Source organism: Electrophorus electricus, chromosome 19, assembly GCF_013358815.1.
Source record: "Electrophorus electricus isolate fEleEle1 chromosome 19, fEleEle1.pri, whole genome shotgun sequence".
In the NCBI taxonomy this organism is placed as follows: Eukaryota; Metazoa; Chordata; class Actinopteri; order Gymnotiformes; family Gymnotidae; genus Electrophorus; species Electrophorus electricus.
The window spans coordinates 12,126,763-12,145,856 of record NC_049553.1 but is presented as its reverse complement, the minus strand read 5'-3'; the positions used below and the strand labels follow the sequence as shown (position 1 = coordinate 12,145,856).

At 47.9% G+C, this 19,094-nt stretch overlaps 1 protein-coding gene and 1 long non-coding RNA gene across 2 annotated transcripts in view; one reads left to right on the top strand and one right to left on the bottom strand.

The window, feature by feature from the left end:
• The window catches only part of phlpp1 (PH domain and leucine rich repeat protein phosphatase 1), a 45,443-nt gene that overhangs the window by 14,218 nt on the left and 12,131 nt on the right, over positions 1-19,094 (bottom strand). The gene's annotated exons all lie outside the window — the stretch shown is intronic.
• LOC113582976 lies at positions 10,458-11,142 on the top strand. The gene is made up of 2 exons (XR_003411206.2): positions 10,458-10,631; positions 10,972-11,142. It is a non-coding gene; the product is annotated as an uncharacterized LOC113582976 (long non-coding RNA).

Sequence of the window (19,094 nt, the reverse complement as noted above, 5' to 3'; positions counted from 1 at the left end):
CGCGGCAGAAAAGGGAGTTATCAGATAATAACAGTAGTGGCTGTTTTCCAGCTAAAGCCCATGCAGTCACGCGGTGAAGACGGCACGCACTGGAACTAGTGCTGGACGATAAAATAATCCCCAAACAGGATCGCGATACAAGTTATGTCGATAACGATGATAAACGCGTGACGTTTTTACTTGAGAACTATAGATGTGACAGACCATCACAGCAGAAACACACGCGGCAACTGCCAGTCAGCCAGTGTTGGGTTGCAGGTCAAAGTATACGCCTGTTTCCTGCCGCAAAGCAATGCTTGCGCTACCAGCGCTGAAGAAAGCTCCGAAAACTAGGAAAAAATTGAGTGGAGCCAGCGAGTGGTGTGAAGTGAACGCGAACTCATGATATCAGTTATACGGACGGGGCTTGGATATCCGAACAGCAGTGAAGATCAGATTAAATGGCCTGCTACACATGTCATTGGTCGGCCAAGACGGGAAAAACAAAAACATTTTCACAAAAATAAATAAATGAATTAATTAATTAATTTAAAAAAAAATATATATATATATATAATGATAAATATTGTTACTGATCAATACAGGGAAATAATACCATGATCGTATATTTGCCATATCGCCAAGCTCTAGTTTTGAATGTGAGACAGCAGAGAGTGCTCTCACACACACACACACACACACACACACACACACACACACACACACACACACACACACGTCCCAGGAGTGTCCAGTACTTCAGCCTGGGTTGTTTTCTGCAGGCATGGCCGTTGTTTGAGGGAGATGAGCTATGTACAGCGAACAGACCTGCAGGGCAAGTTTAACACTGGGCGGGTCCAACATGAAGAGCGAGTGCACTGCTATGACCAAAAAAGCCAAAGAGGAAAGTTCTGACCAAGAATTGACTTTGGGGCGGGGGGTGAACGACAAACCAAGTCAATGCAACACCACAGTAGGGCGGTAGTTAAGGTACTTGACTTGTACCGCTGCCAAGTTGCCACTGTTGGGCCCCTGAGCAAGGCCCTGCTCAAGTTGTACTCAGTCATAATTTTAAGTTGCTTTGGATAAAAGTGTCAGCTAAATGCTGTAAATGTAAAGTATAAAATAACCAAATTTTTACTAGTTCATAATAATCATAAATCAGATAAACTAGCTAATAATTATCTGAGGGTACTGGGGATAAATATAGCTGAAGCTGGGTCGAACGCACACCCCCAGACACATTCCGCCCCCCTCCTCAAAAATTTGAGTTGTTTTTTAGTACCTTTTCTGAAATGGCATATAGGGGAATACTTGGTGCCATGACCCGTGAGGTCAATTTGGGCGGAGTCAACACAAAGCGACGCCTATTAAAGACAGCTCAGGAGCCAATCAAAACCACCGCACTGTCTACACACAGACGCAGACACACACATGCAACATTTCACACACAGTTCTGAAATGACCAAAGTTCCATGCAAAAAGTAGGAACCTGTGTGACTAGAAAGATCTGATTAGGCCGTCTCAGAAAGTACAAAAATATGTTCCGTTTCAAAACGCATTTGATCTTTTAGTAGGTTCCAAATCCACACGTGCTACAAAACCTCTGGCCTCACCAGACGCTCCCAGATCCCTGTGCAGGTAGTTACCGTGTCGGAGCATGTTGGGAAAGGGAAAGGTTTGGCCTGTCTGGTGGGCCCTGAAAACCAGAAATACTGCACTGCTAGACATTATCCCATAGTTCCTGTATAGCTGACATGTACAGGAACCTGTCCAAATGCTAGGGGTGGGGCTCTTACTGTAAATGTGTAAAGACAGACACACACACACACACACACACAGAATGTAATATAGACACAAACAGGGCGTATGCAATATAATATTCGCAGATATAAATACATAGGACACACGGTTTGCAGATTCATAGACAGGCAACAAGATTGTATCTGTGTCACACGTGAAACTGAAAATATTATACATCTCACTACAAAAGGGTTTCCAAAGTTATTACGTCCACAGGTATAGCAGTATAAATACAGCAGTGGGGTCCTTTTATGATATGAAAGTTAGTGCACACATATACATACATGTCCTCTCATGTAGATGTGTGTAATGTGTTCAGGTATGCGAACACACACTCTTGTACTGTGTGTACAGCAGTTCATGAGCCCTGGGGCCGTGGTTCCTATACATGTGTCTCTAGTGGTGGAGGCGTGTGTAATGCCCAGCGGCAGGAATACATGCGCGATGTGCAGCGGTCCGTGGACACACGTGTCCTGTGGGTCCCTGGGCGAGATGAAGGTCAGCTCCCCGACCTACAGCTCATTCTGGTGTCCCACAGCGACCGGCCGAGCTGACGTCCTCGCTGTAAATTGGGTTAACGCTCTGTTCATGGCGCCCCCTAGAGCCCTGACCCACATACTGCAGTCAATTTAGAGCCAAAACTCTCTCTCTCTCTCTGTCCCTCTTTTCCATCTCTCTTTGTCGGAGAGTTTGCAGAAGGGACTACTGCGGAGTCAGAGTCACCCAGGAGCACAGGGAGGCCAACGGGAGCTCCGCGGAAAGACAAGAACCGCATCCGCTTGCTGAAAGGGGGACAGAACAATGCCCGTTGGACGAGTGGGGCTAAGGCTAGGCTCGATCTGGGGCCACTTTATCACGTTATTTAGGGTGACTGATCGGGAGTGTGCCTGTGTAAGGTCCAGTCACAACCAGACCTTGAAAGAAGTTGTGCAAATACATTTTTGAAGACAAACAAAAAAGAGGAGAATTAATTACAATTGGGAGTGGGAGAGAGAGAGGAGGGGGAGAGAGAGAGCGTGGGGGGGGGGCAAGTTGCCACTGTTGGGCCCCTGAGCAAGGCCCTTAACCATAAACATGCTTGAATTGTACTCAGTCAGAATTGTCAGATAAATGCTGCAAATGTACATGAAAGGTGTGACAGAGTTGGACAAAAAGGGAGAGAAAATGGAGAGAGGGAGGAAAAAATGTAAAGCAGAAGAAGATGGGGAAGGAAGGAAGGAGAGAGAGACAGAGAGAGAGAGAGAGAGAGAGAACACAGCTGGAGCTGCAGCCTGTGTGTGTGTGAGAGAGAGAGAGAGAGAAAACAGCTGGAGCTGCAGCCTGTGCGTGCGTGTGTGTGTGTGTGTGTGTGTGTGTGTGTGTGTGTGTGTGAGAGAGAGAGAGAGAGAGAGAGAGAGAGAAAACAGCTGGAGCTGCAGCCTGTGTGTGTGTGTGTGTGTGTGTGTGTGAGAGAAAACAGCTGGAGCTGCAGCCTGTGTGTGTGTGTGTGTGAGAGAGAGAGAAAGAGAGAGAAAGAGAGACAGAAAACACAGCTGGAGCTGCAGCCTGTGCGTGCGTGTGTGTGTGTGTGTGTGTGTGTGTGTGTGTGTGTGTGTGTGTGTGTGTGTGTGTGTGAGAGAGAGAGAGAGAGAGAGAGAAAACACAGCTGGAGCTGCAGCCTGTGTGTGTGTGTGTGTGTGTGTGTGTGTGTGAGAGAGAGAGAGAAAACACAGCTGGAGCTGCAGCCTGTGTCAGTGTGTGTGTGTGAGAGAGAGAGAGAGAGAGAGAGAGAGAGAGAGAGAGAGAGAAAACACAGCTGGAGCTGCAGCCTGTGTGTGCGTGTGAGAGAGAGAGTCTTTGGTTAGAGGCACAACTGCCAGACCAAATACAAAAGTGCCAAAATTTTGCTTGAAAGTGAACCTAACCCTATTTAAAAACACACACACACACACACACACACACACACACATACACACACACACACACACACACACACACACACACACACACACACACACACACACACACACACACACACACACACACACACACACACACACACACTCCAGCTGCAGTCTGGTGTGAGGTTCTGTTTGGTCAGCAGAGAGCCACACCACAGCCTCCGCCTGCTCAGTGATGTGCAGTGCAGAGCTCAGAGAGCCTGGAGCTGCTCCTCCCAGGGCAGACCATGTCAGTAGTCAGTAGTATGGCGCGCGTCCCGTGTGAGCGCGTTCAGTAGTATGGCGGTGTCCCGTGTGAGCGCGTTCAGTAGTATGGCGCGTGTCCCGTGTGAACGCGTTCAGTAGTATGGCGCGTGTCCCGTGTGAGCGCGTTCAGTAGTATGGCGGTGTCCCGTGTGAGCGCGTTCAGTAGTATGGCGGTGTCCCGTGTGAGCGCGTTCAGTAGTATGGCGCGTGTCCCGTGTGAGCGCGTTCAGTAGTATGGCGCGTGTCCCGTGTGAGCGCGTTCAGTAGTATGGCGGTGTCCCGTGTGAGCGCGTTCAGTAGTATGGCGGTGTCCCGTGTGAGCGCGTTCAGTAGTATGGCGCGTGTCCCGTGTGAGCGCGTTCAGTAGTATGGCGGTGTCCTGTGTGGGTGTGTTCAATAGTATGGCGGTGTCCTGTGTGGGCATGTTCAGTAGTTTGGCGTGAGGTGACAATCCTGCCCAGCAGCTCTGTAATCTGAGTGTGATGCAACGACACTCCCGTGACATGGCGGCTCATCAACAGTTCAGAGACAGGGGAGTAATGAGGTGTGTGTGTGTGTGTGTGTGTGTGTGTGTGTGTGTGTGTGTGTGAGATGTCTTAGTGAGTGCCCGTTTGTCCCTTTGTGTCGGAGTGTGTGCGGTGGAGGGGGCGTTTGGTCTCCGTGGAAACTGCACACTTTCACACTTTGAAGTGCTTCATCTTCAGTTAGTCTCTGGCTAATCCGCTAAACATCCGCTCCTCAAAGTTTGCACATATTCGTGTGTAAGTGAGCAGCGTGCTGAGCAGATCTCCACCGATTGGCCTTGGGGGGGTGGGGGCGTGTCCACAGTAAACCCCCACAAAACACCCCAGTCATGCTACACGCACGACAATACATGACGTGCGTATCTACATACACCACCACTGAATTCGAGTTCCGTGTGCGTTTCCTTTTTTATCTTTCTTATGTCCATCTGTGCAAGTATTCTGCGTTGGCTGGTAATGGCGGGTGTTTAATACAGCTCTCTTGGATGAATCCAAGTTCACTGTGCGTGGGCTGCGTGTGCTTTGGACGGACAGGCCAAAATGTAAATAAATAAATAATTAAAAAAGAAAGCAAGAACGAGCTCCGTTCCTGAATGTGGTCAGCGAGCACACACCAGGCCCGTCTCTGCTAGCTGGGGGGAGGTCCGGCCCCTTGTCTGTGCGACCCTCCCCCATCTCCTCCCTTCAATCTGTCGCTCCGTTTCCATGGCACATGGACGGTCAGCCTATCAGCAGGTGGGATGTGGGCATAGTTAATTGTCTGATGAATATCATACTGACGTGCTGGCATGCTGGCCTGGCCTGCCCACACACACACACACACACACACACACACAAATATGCACTCACAGACACACTCTTGCACATGCTCTGCATCAGGGCTGCGTGACATCATAATTTAAATATTTCGATAAGAAAATGATAATATTGCCCTGTAAACCAAACGGTTGTGCATGAGCACCAGAAACGACTTTCACTTGTAACTGCACTGTATTTTTTTCAATATTAACTACTCTTTGAATTTAATATTTATAATATTTTATATTAGATTAATGAAATTATTTATCTCATTACCTACCAACGCCATAAGATAAAAATACCATCGCTATCTTTAGTCCTTTTAACTGACTAAACATTTTAACTGACTCCAAAATCAAATACCGCCATTGCCAAATTAAACAACTGCAAACAATGTTATGTGCATTAAAGAAACAAACCCGTCCACAGCAGAAATGGTGCCAACCACGTAAATGCGCAGGGCCCCAGAGATCAGGGGACAACTTTTACACAACCGGCTGGCTGAAAAAAAAAAAAAAAAGAGGAAAAACCCCAAAGAAACAAAAACGTCTAAATTTCATTATTTCTTTGTTCAACATCAAAGAGACACCGAACGGAAATGAAACCAGGATGGTTCAGGATGGACTGCGCTAAGAAGATAGGTAAAGATTGGACAGGTTGGGTAAATGTTGTATTTTGCTGTAAAAAAACATGTCTTTGAAATAACTTTGCTTGGGGCCCCAAAAATATCAAATCCGCCCCTGGCTTCTGTTCGCTAGTATTTGGGGTTTTATTAAACGAAACGAAAGAGGAGAACCGGAGGATCTGACAGAGGCTATTTGTAGTCAGAAAAAAGCCCATAACTCCCAGACACCGAATCTCATATTTAAAACTGGACTTTGAGAAACCAAAAGCTACATGATAACTGCAGTGAAACTGTTTCATTTGTCCATTTATTTGCTACTGGGCTGCTCTCACAACTTCTTTTTCTGGCTAAAACAAAGATTTATACAGAATTATACATCTTTAAAAAAAAAAACAACTTTGGAATTCTATAATGAATTAATAAATATTAGCGTGTCAGTATTAGCATCATCTAGTAGAACTGATTTTGTGTAAGATTAGCCCACATAAATTAAGTCAGCTGCGCTGAAACGTCTGTGGCTGTAACATGTTCGTATTTAAAGCAAAACGATCTCCGCATTTTTCTCCTACCGTGGGAATTGATCGTTTCATTCAGAGTTTATATACGATTACATATCATCTAGACCTGCACTGCGCGCGCACGCACACACACACACACACACACACACACACACACACACACACACACACACACCTCGGATCACCTGGGCTCCCCCCCCCACCTTTTGCCTACACCTGTGTTTAAATATACTGTTAGCCTAGTACTGAACCAGGGTCCGGAGGTACAGACTTTTAAAAAATACATTAACCTGTCAAACACTGTAACTTAGAAAACACCAAATAATCAACCAAAAGCTCAACACTTTCATACTGGAAACTGAAGGGTATCTTACACACTCCATAGAACTATTTCTCAGACAGGACAATATGCCTCCACTTTGAATTAATGACTATTTTTACATTTTGAATGCGTATGACAGTTATTGCTCCTGAGCAGCTGGTTTTCGCGTATTTGATAACTGGTTTGTGCCGCGCCGCGCCCACCACCCTGCCTGCCCCCACTAGAGGGCGCGAAGTGCGGCACACCACCCTGAAGCGTGAAAATGTGCTAGAGTGGAGGATGACGGGCATTTGGGTCTGGTGAGCCTCGCAGAAGGTGCGAAGGTTTGTGCGATGTGTGTTTAGAGTGCTGGACACAGCTGCCTCAGACTCACACACACGCTACTATACCACGGACGACACAGAGACAGGAGATGGAGGACAATGATTAAAAAACAAAACGATATATCTAGCATGTTCTTACTCACACAGGTCACTCCCTACGTAACTCACTCACTCCTCTGTGGCCTGATATTTTGCAGGAGGGAGACAAAGAAAGGCAAAATAAGGAGTGAAAGAACAGGAGGAAAAGCTTTTCTCTCTCTCTCTCTGACACACAGTCTGTCTGCGGCAGGTAGCCTGTCTCTTTTCTTCTGAAACAGCAGAAAAATGCCAGTTTCCCCTCTTCATAGCTTCCTGTCATACATACACCACCCATCACACACCACCCCATCTCCTCCACCCGTCCAGATTAGGCACTGTGACATCATACAGACTGAAGACCCAACACAAGAGGGTCACCTGACAATGTGCTTTAGATGAACAAAAACGTTTCAGAGCTGACACACGTGCGCACTGAACTGACTGGCATTCTGGAGCCTGGTGTTCAGACCTCCATGTACCTGAGGCTGCAGAAACACCAAGGTCATGGAATCCCTTCCCAGGGAGCGCACACACACACACACACACACACACACACGTGCACACAGAGTTCCACTGATAAACACGGACGTGGCTCAAGATAAGAGCGCTTTAAATGTTGCCCCTCCCTGAAACACAAATCTGCAACTATTGATTTACGTGGATGCACATTCAGAGTCAGATTTCTGGGGCCAAAGCATCCGATAATAAACTGAATCCCAGGCTATTATTAGACTTTATTCTGCTGAGCCCGCGTGCCGCTCCAATGACATACAGGCAAGGCGATCTCTGCCCAGACCAGCGGCGCAGACGTCAGACGTCCAAACGACGCCCAGCTGTGACGCTGCCCACGTCCGTCATGACCCAGCTCTTGTGGTGGCGGTATTCAGTGGCGCTGGGCTGCAACTCCACCCGCGCTCCGTCGGCCCGGTGACCTTTGGCTCGCCCGGCCGCCGGGAAGGCCAGCGTTTGACATGCTGCCCAGTGCACTGTGGCGTCAGAGCGTAAAAACTGTTCTGCGCTGTGGGTACAGAGGCAAGTGGGCATGTACTCACGTTTCCAAGGTGCCCCTTATATACGGCGGTATGGGGGAGCACGATGACGTTCGTGACACGTGGGGTTTTGACGGGGACGGCACACGTGGCTGTGGGACACGTCCGTCCGTGTTGACCGAGCAACGGTGGAAACTATTTGCTTTTGGATTCGCAGGGTCAAAGATCTCCGATAACAGCTCCTGCGCCCAAAAACAGGTTGAGGCTTCTTCCTGAAAACAGGTCCCGCCCCGCCGAGTCTGAGCAGAACCAGGAATAGTTCAGATGAGAACCGCGTGCTAATGTGGCTAACAGGGAACACGAGATCGGAGGACACGAACCTGCAGCCGTTGCCATGGTGATGCCAACTCCAGGTTAGCATGCCCTGCCAGGGCTAAATTCAGCATGAGTCGTGTCAGTAAATTGTACTGGATCACATTTTTTTGAACATCAACGTCAAATGCATTTGACAGACATAAATAATAACACTCGTTACGCAGAGGAAACAACACACTCTTTACTGTTTAACACTCTTCTGTAGAACCTTTTCGCCCAGCGTTATCCTCAGACTGCGTGAACACACTTCACAGTGCACTCACTCACTCCAGTCATTTATCTGTACACCACGTGAATACACACTTCACAGTGAACGCATTCACTCCAGTTATTTATTCGTACACCACGTGTACACACACTTCACAGCGCAATCACTCCCTCCAGTCATTTATCTGTACCCTCTGTGAACACACACACACACACACACACCTCCACCTGCGCTCACTCCCTGCAGTCTGTTAGCGCTAGACCACGTGAACACACACCTCCACCTGCGCTCACTCCCTGCAGTCTGTTAGCGCTAGACCACGTGAACACACACCTCCACCTGCGCTCACTCCCTCCAGTCTGTTAGCGCTAGACCACATGAACACACACACCTCCACCTGCGCTCACTCCAGATTCTCCTCCTCCCTTGGTCTTGTCTGCATGCGATTTTAGGGTTGAGCCACGTGTCAGCATGCAGAGGACATATGACATATCTGGAATAGCAAAAAGTGCCAGCGGGTACGTCACTGGGACCGTCCTTGGGACCGCCGCTGGGAACGCTGGCTTCCCATTTCAGCCAAGCGGTGGAGGATCTTTCAGGCTCCCTGCGGCCAGCGCAAGCATCTCCCAGAGCGGCGACGTGCCCGTTCTCCACTGCGGAGACGTCATCTGGTAACTAAAGACATTCACAAGCCTTATCTGTCACTTGAGGAGTCTGGTTTGTAAACAGCCTGTCAGTGGCGACATTATTTTCCTAGAGAGAGTCACAAAAATAAACAGGGACTCGTTCTACAGGAAAGAAAAGTGATGATACATATTTCAGTAGATCTGAAGTGAAAGTCCTACAAGAGCCTCTGTGATGTTCCGATGTCAGGTGACTTTTTGAATTCGATTCCATGGTAGCTGTTAGCACACAGCTAGGGCTGAGCACACGTTCAGTGGTGGGTGGTGAGCACGTTGTGTGACCTGCTGAAACAGATCAGGACTGGCCTCAAGAATCCAGATACTCAAGATCTTCAGTACGATCCTCCGCAAATCTCAGTTAACGTCAGCAAAGACTTTTAGCACTGCTGTTAATATAATAAAAATCTAATACATGGACTACACACACACACACACACACACACACACACACGAGAGGGGTTGCTACTCAGGCACATAACATTACTAAATGTGTGCGCGTGCGTGGGTGTGTGAACGCATCCAGGCCCGTCACTGCACAGTGAAGGACTGGTGACAGTGGTGAACACAGACCAGTGCAATAAAATCAGGGATATGTTCTCTGCATACATGCCGTGTGTGTGTGTGTGTGTGGAGAACCAGGAAGTGAATGTGTTGAGACGGAGTGCACTGTGTGAAAGATGACTTCCCTTTTCAGTTTGAAAGGCAGGGGAACTGGAGTGCATCGCAAACACACGCTCGCACGCACGCCTGAGTGGATCCTTGCTAATAACACACTGACAGAAAAGCCTGAGCTGCTAGTTATGTAAGAACACCACAAACGTGCCTCAGGCCGTTCAGAGAGAGAGAGAGAAAAGGAGAGGGAAAGTAAACAAAAGCAGAAAGAGGAAAAACAGGCAAGAGAGAGAGAGAGCGAGAGCGAGAGAGAGAGCGAGCGCGGTAGTAACTTTGACTTCCGTCCGCAGCCAATCAGATTTCACCCACTCCCTTATTGGGAGGGAGGGCATCTGGCCCAGGCGCCACTGAGACACTCCTGGACCGGCTGGACTACAGACGGCGCCACACGGAGTCCAGCAGCACGGTTTGCATGTGAAGACGTGCTAGCAGCCAACGCTTCAGCCCAGCACCTTTACGTTCCTGCCCTCCCATAGGACAGAGGTCACTGGGGTCACTGCACGTTTACAGCCACGTATGGGAATGCTGCTCCTGTGTGGATGCTACAGGTGACCTTTGTCCTCAGTAAACAGGCTGATCAGGATCACACAGGCGCTTTAGTGTGTGTGTGTGTGTGTGTGTGCGCATATATATATATATATATAAAATGTGTGTGCACAGGGTAGAGGACAGCACAGATATCTATTAGTAGTAGTAGTACTATTATCAAGCAGACAACATTTTTATGAAGAATATTTATTGTTATTATTAACAACAAGAACAACAACAGTACTGCTAATAATGATATTATCTGGTATTTACCAGTATATGCTACTGTGACTTTATAAGTTCTTTTTTGTTTGTATGGACTTGATTCTTTACTCTGGACTTTTCCTTCCGCACACTCAGATCTCTTCTGCTCCGGACTACACCGACTACCCACCACCTTGCAACCAGGCCGAGTTCATAAACCTCAGATATTTACAGTCTGGATGGACTGTGAGAGAAACCATAAATCATTAACTTCTACTTGTGATACCAAAGGAAACTTGAGAATTAAATGTAACAGTTTGGAATGTGTTCAGGGTAAAAACGGGCCGTCGGATTTAAGTTTGGCGTGGAACCGTGCTCCGCCATTCTCTCACTCTCACTTGGTGCCAGCTACCTTAAAGTCCATATGTAGATGTTCAGAAGAACCCATCCACCCACAGAACCTACACCACCCACAAACCACTAAAACAGATCCAGATCAAATCCCTCTCCGTTCAAGGCGATTAAAGGCGATTACGGCTGCTGGCCGCAGATCGACAGATCTGGCGAGTTGCGGCGGTCCAGGTCTCGCTCTGGCCGTTACACCGCACGACCTGCCATGATCCTGCTTAACAAGCTGTGGAGGTTCAAGAGGATGACGAACACCCAGGCCTACATCAGCACATCTGGATGTATGTGTGTGTGTGTGTGTGTGGGGGGGGGGGGGGGGGGGGGGACACTTCACCTCCCCCGAGTGGGGATCCAGTTCCTCCTTCTCACCAGCTCTGCACACTCAGCTGATACTTGAGAAGGACCGAGGAGGAGGAGGAGGAAGACTGACGTGCTTATCGAGTGTTTGACGCAGAGAAAGCATGGCTCGTTTCGGTTTGCTCCAGGCTCATAACAAACCCCCCCCCCCCGCCCCAATGTCCTGTAAGGTAGCGTGCAGGTCATGTGCCGTCTCGTAGGGGTTGTCTCTGCAGTCGTAGAATGGAGGTGGACATTCAGCTCCACAGTGTGGAATCTTCAACAAGAAGCTCTGGAAAAATGTCTCTGTGGGAATGTCTCTGTAGCATTGTCTCTGGAAAAGCGTGCGGGAAACGCGCGGCTCTCCCGCTTCACAAAGCCACCAGAGGTTTTCCGATTTTCACTGACTGGAAGTTGAACTGTAAATTTGTGTTTAAAAGAGGGAAAAAAAAAAATTCCCACACCTCTGTTTGTAATTAGGAAGCTATAAAACACTCCACCGCCCGTCTTTAATCCAAACGTGTCGTGTCTTTACTCTGTACACTCTGATCTTCTGGAAGCGCTTAGACAGTCGTTTCCACACGAAGCCTTGGAACCAGAGCGAGGCCCTGCGTCCAAGCAGATGAGCTGCTGGGAGCGTGTGCAGAGAAGGCCGGAGGGACACGCATGCCCATCTCCCGAGAGACGGCGCCCACCGAGAGAGACAGACAGCACTCAGAGAGAGAGAGAGAGAAACAGCGACAGAGAAACAGAGACAGACAGCCCTGAGCGAGACAGAGACAGAGAAAGGACTCCTGGAATGATCCTGAATTCACCAATTAATAGCAAAAGAATCAGACAATCAGATCAAAACTCTCAGATTAAAGAATGTATGTGTTGCATCAGCACATAGACACTGGGATGTCGGAGTCCTAGAGTAATCCAAGCTCTGGATCAACACTTTAATATCGTTCCAGAATCAGGAAGTTTTCCTGAGATCTGGAACCAAGGACTAATAACGCCTTTATATGAAACGGAGATGAATATGACCCCAGTAATTGCAGAGGCGTTCGTTTGTGTGTGTGTGTGTGTGTGTGTGTGTGTATATATGTATGTATATGTATGTATGTATGTATGTATGTATGTATGTGTGTGTGTGTGTGTACAGAGTAGTCTGGGGGATGAAATTCTACAGGATTATAAATGCCAGAACAATGACCTCTCTTGTGAAGCATGTCTTAAATCGGCTTTTTTTACCAAAACATCTCACAAGGCCATATATACTATTTACATTTTGTAATTGGCAGAAATATCATACCAAATCAAAGAAAAATATTTTTCACATGCTTTATAGATTTTCACAAATCATTTGATTCAATTTGGCATGAGGGCTTACAGAAATTTCTTCAAAATAGAATACGTGGGAAAACAACTGGTGTTATATAACCAGTGTACAGACAGCAAATGTGCCGTAAGAACTGGCAAATATGGAACAGAGTTCCTCCAGCGTGCCGTGGAGTGAAACAGGGATATAGCGCAAGTCCTGCTCTATTTAACGACAAAAACGACTTAGCAAAGCGCAGGAGCAGCCGGACATTCCAGGGACGACTTAACGTGACGCTAAGATCAGGCGCTTTCTGTAGGCTGAGTTTACAGTGAAGCCCTTCACTTCTACAGCAGTGTTGTCGGAGCTGGGATCTGCCTGACGATCGGAACAACACACAAACCCTGGTTTTCCAGAAGAGAGCCAGGTCTCAGGGAAACAGATCGATTTTCCCGTGAGGGACAAATGTACTGGGCCCTTAACAAGGAGCTTTCCGCCCTGCCATGAAATCCTGTAGTGAAAAGATTTGGAGAAATAAATATTCCAACCAGAATATGGATAAAACTGTAACACAGAGCAGACCTGGGCCTGTATTCCTTCACCCCAACACAGAGCAGACCTGGGCCTGTATACCCCACATATCCATACACACACACACACACACACACACACACACACACACACAGCAGACCTGGGCCTGTATCCCCCCCCCCCCCCCCCACACAGAGCAGAACAGGGTCTGTACTGCATTCTCTACCCCCCCCCCCCCCCCCCCCCACACACACACAGTAATAAATACTTGTAATCTCTCAATCAAGCCAAAGCAATGAGCACCATTAAAAATAAAACACAGAGGGTCTTCTGGCCAGGCACATCTGCTCAGAGTCCCTCCCCCTCTGCTTTGATAGTCTACACTCTCATTCCTCCTCTAGAAATAAAAGTCACTGGCAATAATCCACAAATATGATGGTATATGGAAAAATGATGTAAATCAGCTAAACAAAGTAAAATGCTACTGATCTGTAAATCATACCATCACTCTGGACCACTAGCTAAATATGTACATGAAAGGAAAACAAAATACAGAATAAGTGCCCACAGCCTTTTTCATGTTGCCCAAAACATGAATTAATAAGACACATTATGAGAAAATCTCTGAAAACTAACAAATGTGTTCGGTTTTCTTTGTGCCACTGATGAAGCCGAGAGTCACCACAGCCACGTCTCACCTCTGAATGATTTAAGCACATTTGGAGACATTGCGTGTTATCTACACATCACTTGACTTTTGTACTGCCTCGGCAAAACTATCATCACAGTTGCCAATAAAGCATTTTATAAATGAAAAAACATGAAAATGAAATGAGAGAGAGAGAGAGAGAGAGAGAGAGGCAGCTCTTAGAGACAGTGTGAGACAGTGCTGAGAGAGAGAGAGAGAGAGAGAGAGAGACATATAGTGCTTAGAGAGACAAACAGTGTTTAAAGAGAGAGAGAGAGGGAGAGAGAGGGAGAGACAGTGTTAGAGAGAGACATAGTGCTTAGAGTGCGAGAGAGAGAGACATAGTGCTTAGAGAGAGAGAGAGACATAGTGCTTAGAGAGAGAGAGAGACATAGTGCTTAGAGAGACAAACAGTGTTTAAAGAGAGAGAGAGAGGGAGAGAGAGGGAGAGACAGTGTTAGAGAGAGACATAGTGCTTAGAGTGCGAGAGAGAGAGAGGGAGACAGTGTTAGAGAGAGACATAGTGCTTAGAGTGCGAGAGAGAGAGGGAGAGACAGTGTTAGAGAGAGACATAGTGCTTAGAGTGCGAGAGAGAGAGAGGGAGACAGTGTTAGAGAGAGACATAGTGCTTAGAGTGCGAGAGAGAGAGAGGGAGACAGTGTTAGAGAGAGACATAGTGCTTAGAGTGCGAGAGAGAGAGGGAGACAGTGTTAGAGAGAGAGAGAGAGATAGTGCTTAGAGAGAGAGAGACATAGTGCTTAGAGAGAGAGAGAGAGAGCAGGACTGAAGCTGCAGGGTTGATCCTACTCTGGTTAGACCACATCACTGCTCCACCACTCCCTTTTGCTTTTGTAACCACTCACGCAAAGGGACAAACACATTCACCCCTTTTTTGTTGTTGTTTTGTTCTGTTCTCTTTTACTCAAGGTGTTTCTCTGTTTCTCATGGGAACATGACATTCCCATTTGGAGCTGAACGTAACACCTCCTCCCTGTAGAGTAACCTTCCGCCACTGCAGTTAGTGGGCTGGAGCAGGGAAAAGCCCTGGCCCCGCCTCCACCACAGGCCTGGCCCCGCCTCCACCACAGGCCTGGCCCCGCCTCCACCACAGGCCTGGCCCCGCCTCCACCACAAGCCTGGCCCCGCCTCCACCACAAGCCTGGCCCCGCCTCCACCACAAGCCTGGCCCCGCCTCCACCACAAAACTCTGGAACTGAAACACAACCTCTCTCACTCTCTATCCTCTCTCTGTTCCTCTTTTAATCTTCTGGCCATTTTCCATCTCGTCTTTCCTTCTGGTTTTCATTATTTTAGTGGCCTATGGCCGGTAACACTAGCCATCCCTGCCAGACAACGGGACATACTTCCAATGCCTTTAAGCAGAAGCCTCATAAACAAGTAGATGACCAACAGGGAACAATCTCAGTAAGTCTCGGGAAACGGTCCGGGTCCAGCCCTGAGTCCACGTCGTCCTTCCCTCGTAGGGATCCATCTCTGCTCACAGAACACAGCTCACGCGAACACTCACAACAGCTCACACACGAGTTCTGACAGCACACTGAGACAAGAGGAACAGAGAGAGGTGGCCACATAATGCTATGATAATTAACTAATTAAAGACTACTTAAACACTAATTAAACTACTTAAACATTAATTAAAGCCCAGAACAATAAACTCTGGAGAAAAGGTGGAAAAATTCCATTTGGAATTGTAAACCAAACAGGTGAGAATTCAGATTTCATAAAACCCTTGTGCCAAGATGTATTCTTTCAACAGCTTCTTCAACCTAATATAAACAAAATGTATTCCAGCTTTCTCTCTGTATACAGTTACGCAGTGGTGGATAAATAAGCCAAACTGTTCAGACCACACCTCAAACACATACCGTATCAAATAGCGCTCATTAACACCCGACATTATCAGATTATGGAAAATTGGCATGTATTACCGTTTCATAGAGTTGCTCTGATTAATTTCACTGTATGCTGCTTTTCTTACCTTTGTGATTCACAAAGCGCTAATCCTGTACTGAAATGGAGAGCTTAGTTCGACTTCCTGGACCCAACACGCTTCTAACCGGTCATGCGCAGAGACAGCCCTGCCTGGATTGGTTGGCTTCAGTGTCTGTGCCGTAGTCATAGCGACCAGTGCACTCAGCATGATTACGCTCACTTTAAAACATAGAATAAGCAAGATTAGGAAAGAGGATTGAGACACAGCGTGACTTCACGACTCAAAAGACTGAAGAAAAGAAAACAGACTGATCCAGGTGTGTGTGGCACAAGGTGGACAAAGCAGCCCACACGTTTCTGAAGAAAAGCTTCAGGAACTCCCTGTGCTGCGCAGGCTTCCACAGTTCTCGTGCGGGGGAACACGCCGTCCCTTCAGTGCTGGGCTCTAAACTCAAAACAGGTTGCATCTATAAACAAAGCCAATAGAGACCCACTAATTGACTCCAGTCCACCATCACCATGTCTCCCGGTTCACCATCCTTACGTCAGCGTCCCTGCCGAGGTAAGACTATGTTCTTGAAACTCAACGGAAAGCGCCAACAAGCTAACCCCATAAACAATGCCTTTCTTCTCGGTTAATGTTCGTCAGAACCTCACAGTTGCGCCCAAGGACATGAAACCAGTGAAGCGCGGCTCGAGGGGAGAAGCTTCGGCCCGGCTGGGATGCCAGGAGGTTCTTGTGGTGCTGCGAGTTCCAGAGTGTACTGGAAAGACTGTGTTGGAGATGGACAACCAGCTAGCGCACAGAGCTAATGGGAACGCTCATGTTACATCGCCGTGGAGGAAAGTTTTACCATTACTGGTGCAGAAGGGAAAACGACTGCTAGCATTCCTGAAATGGGGGGGAGAAACATCTAAAAGTGCGCGACAGAATTGAGTTTGGTTCACCCTTACAAAACCAAGCAAAACGAACCCAAGCAAAACGAACCCGGTCCTGGTGGGAGAAAGACACAGAGTGAACGAGAGAGTGGATCTCACGCGCTAATGGGGGGGGGGGGGGGGCGCATGGCCTGTGCGCCTCCTCCCGCTCCTGCTTTTCCTCTCATTCTTGCTCCCCTTTTGTTCGGTTTAAAGTTTAACAAGGGCTGCAACTCTAGAGCCAGTGGGCATCCGCGGTGTTCTGGCAGCACTCTGTGTCACATGCAGAGGCCATGTGAACCTGGGGGGGGGGGGGGGAGAGAGAGAGAGAGAGAGAGAGAGAGAGAGAGAGAGAGAGAGAGAGAGAAAAGAGACAGAAGAGGGCTGAGAAGAGAGAGAGTCATGTAGCCTTTTACAGTCAGCGCATTAGGCAGGGGCTTTTCCGCCCACATTTTCCGTACTGAATCCAGCTAACGGAGGGGCATCGCTGGCCAGGGTTGATGCTCTGAGATTCCACAGCAGTGTGCTCAGAGTCTGGGGGCTGTGAAACCCGTCCATCCCCAGAGCTTTACGCCGGTCCCCACCAGGGACGACACGCGTGGCCTCCCAAGCCGTGCGCGAGCGCACCTGTGTCGCCGCAAGCTGGTGGCCACAGAGGACAGGCCTGACCCTCGCACGTGCAGCAGAGGCAGGCGAAAGTGCGCAAGAGGCGAGCGCCCACTTAGCTCCCTGCTGCCGTCACACCGTGCGCGTTTCGCAGTGGCCCAGGTGCTGACAGGAAAGTTTCGCCGTAGGGCAGGGAAATGAGAGGTTTGCCTTGTGGGGGGGGTCACGGCCCAAGCCTGCTCCCATGACCCTCGCCACATGTCTTGTGGCCGTGCGTCAGCTGGGTGGCTTGAAGTTTAACCGTGACAGGAATCTTGGCTGTTAATGTAAAACCTCGCTTTTCACACAAATCTTCAGAAGGAGCGTTAGCTGCACAAAAGCAGTCGGCTGGACTTCCAGTGTCACTCAGACTTCTGCTATTTAAAGTACGATTCTGAGGTCAAAATCATGTCCAACTATGACTGCAAGCTGGCAAGAAACACAAGCTCACATTAATATTCATTTATGTACAGGGATAGCTAGAAGCTAACACTAATGCCAGTTCCTGTAGCTTGAATATGTTCCTACTGGTGCATGCTAACTGCTGCCTTCTGTAGCCTGCTACATGTCACTAGCCAAACAACCTGGTCAAGATTGAAGATTTCTTTCTTGTCGTTCAACTATACACTTGTAAAAAGAGCACAGAGCAGAACCAAATTACTTCACATTTGGCATTACCAATTAAAACACAAGAGCAAGATAACAAGGAACTGATAAAATAAGAATTACAGGAATAAATATAAAGTTATGAAAATATAAATAAAAACTCCTGTCTGGGAAAAGAATCATCATCGCCATCATCATCAACAAGAAACACTGCTGGTCTCCTTGAAACCTAACACCTAAAATACATAATATATACAATATGCGTCATGCTAATCGTTCTCATCCTGTGACTATTTCAGCATCAGGGGTTTGTGGTTGTGAGGAGTCTTCCTGTGTGGGAGCTGGAGAGACCTGGAGACCCGCTCCTCCGGCATCGGTGCCCTGGCTCACGTCATTCCTGTAACCCAGCAGACCACGAGTAGACCACAGCTACAGGCCGAATGTCGAATCAATGCTCTGGGAGAGGTCCGTTTGGACGTACAGGGTCGTGAAGGTCAGATCCAGAGGAGGGCTGCAACGAGCCATTATTTTAGTAATCAAATAATCAAATATTCTATCGATTACTCCATCGATTCATTGAGTACTCGGATAAGAAAAATAGTAAATAGTACATTTTAGAAAAATCAGAAATTAGAAAAAAGTTAGAATGTTTTTTTTATTGCTTTAAATTGCATACAGTATCTGTCAAATCTGATGGTTAATCTGATGGGTAATTGATGTATTTAAGTGCCATATCACAATCTGGGTACAGAAAACACAAAAACAGCAACACGAACGGCACGTGCGAGCACCCTGCCGCGATCCAAGTGTGACAGGACGGACAGCTCGCGCTCTGTTCACGTAAACATATCCGTCTGTCGTCTTCTCCAGAAGCACCTCCACCTCACAGTG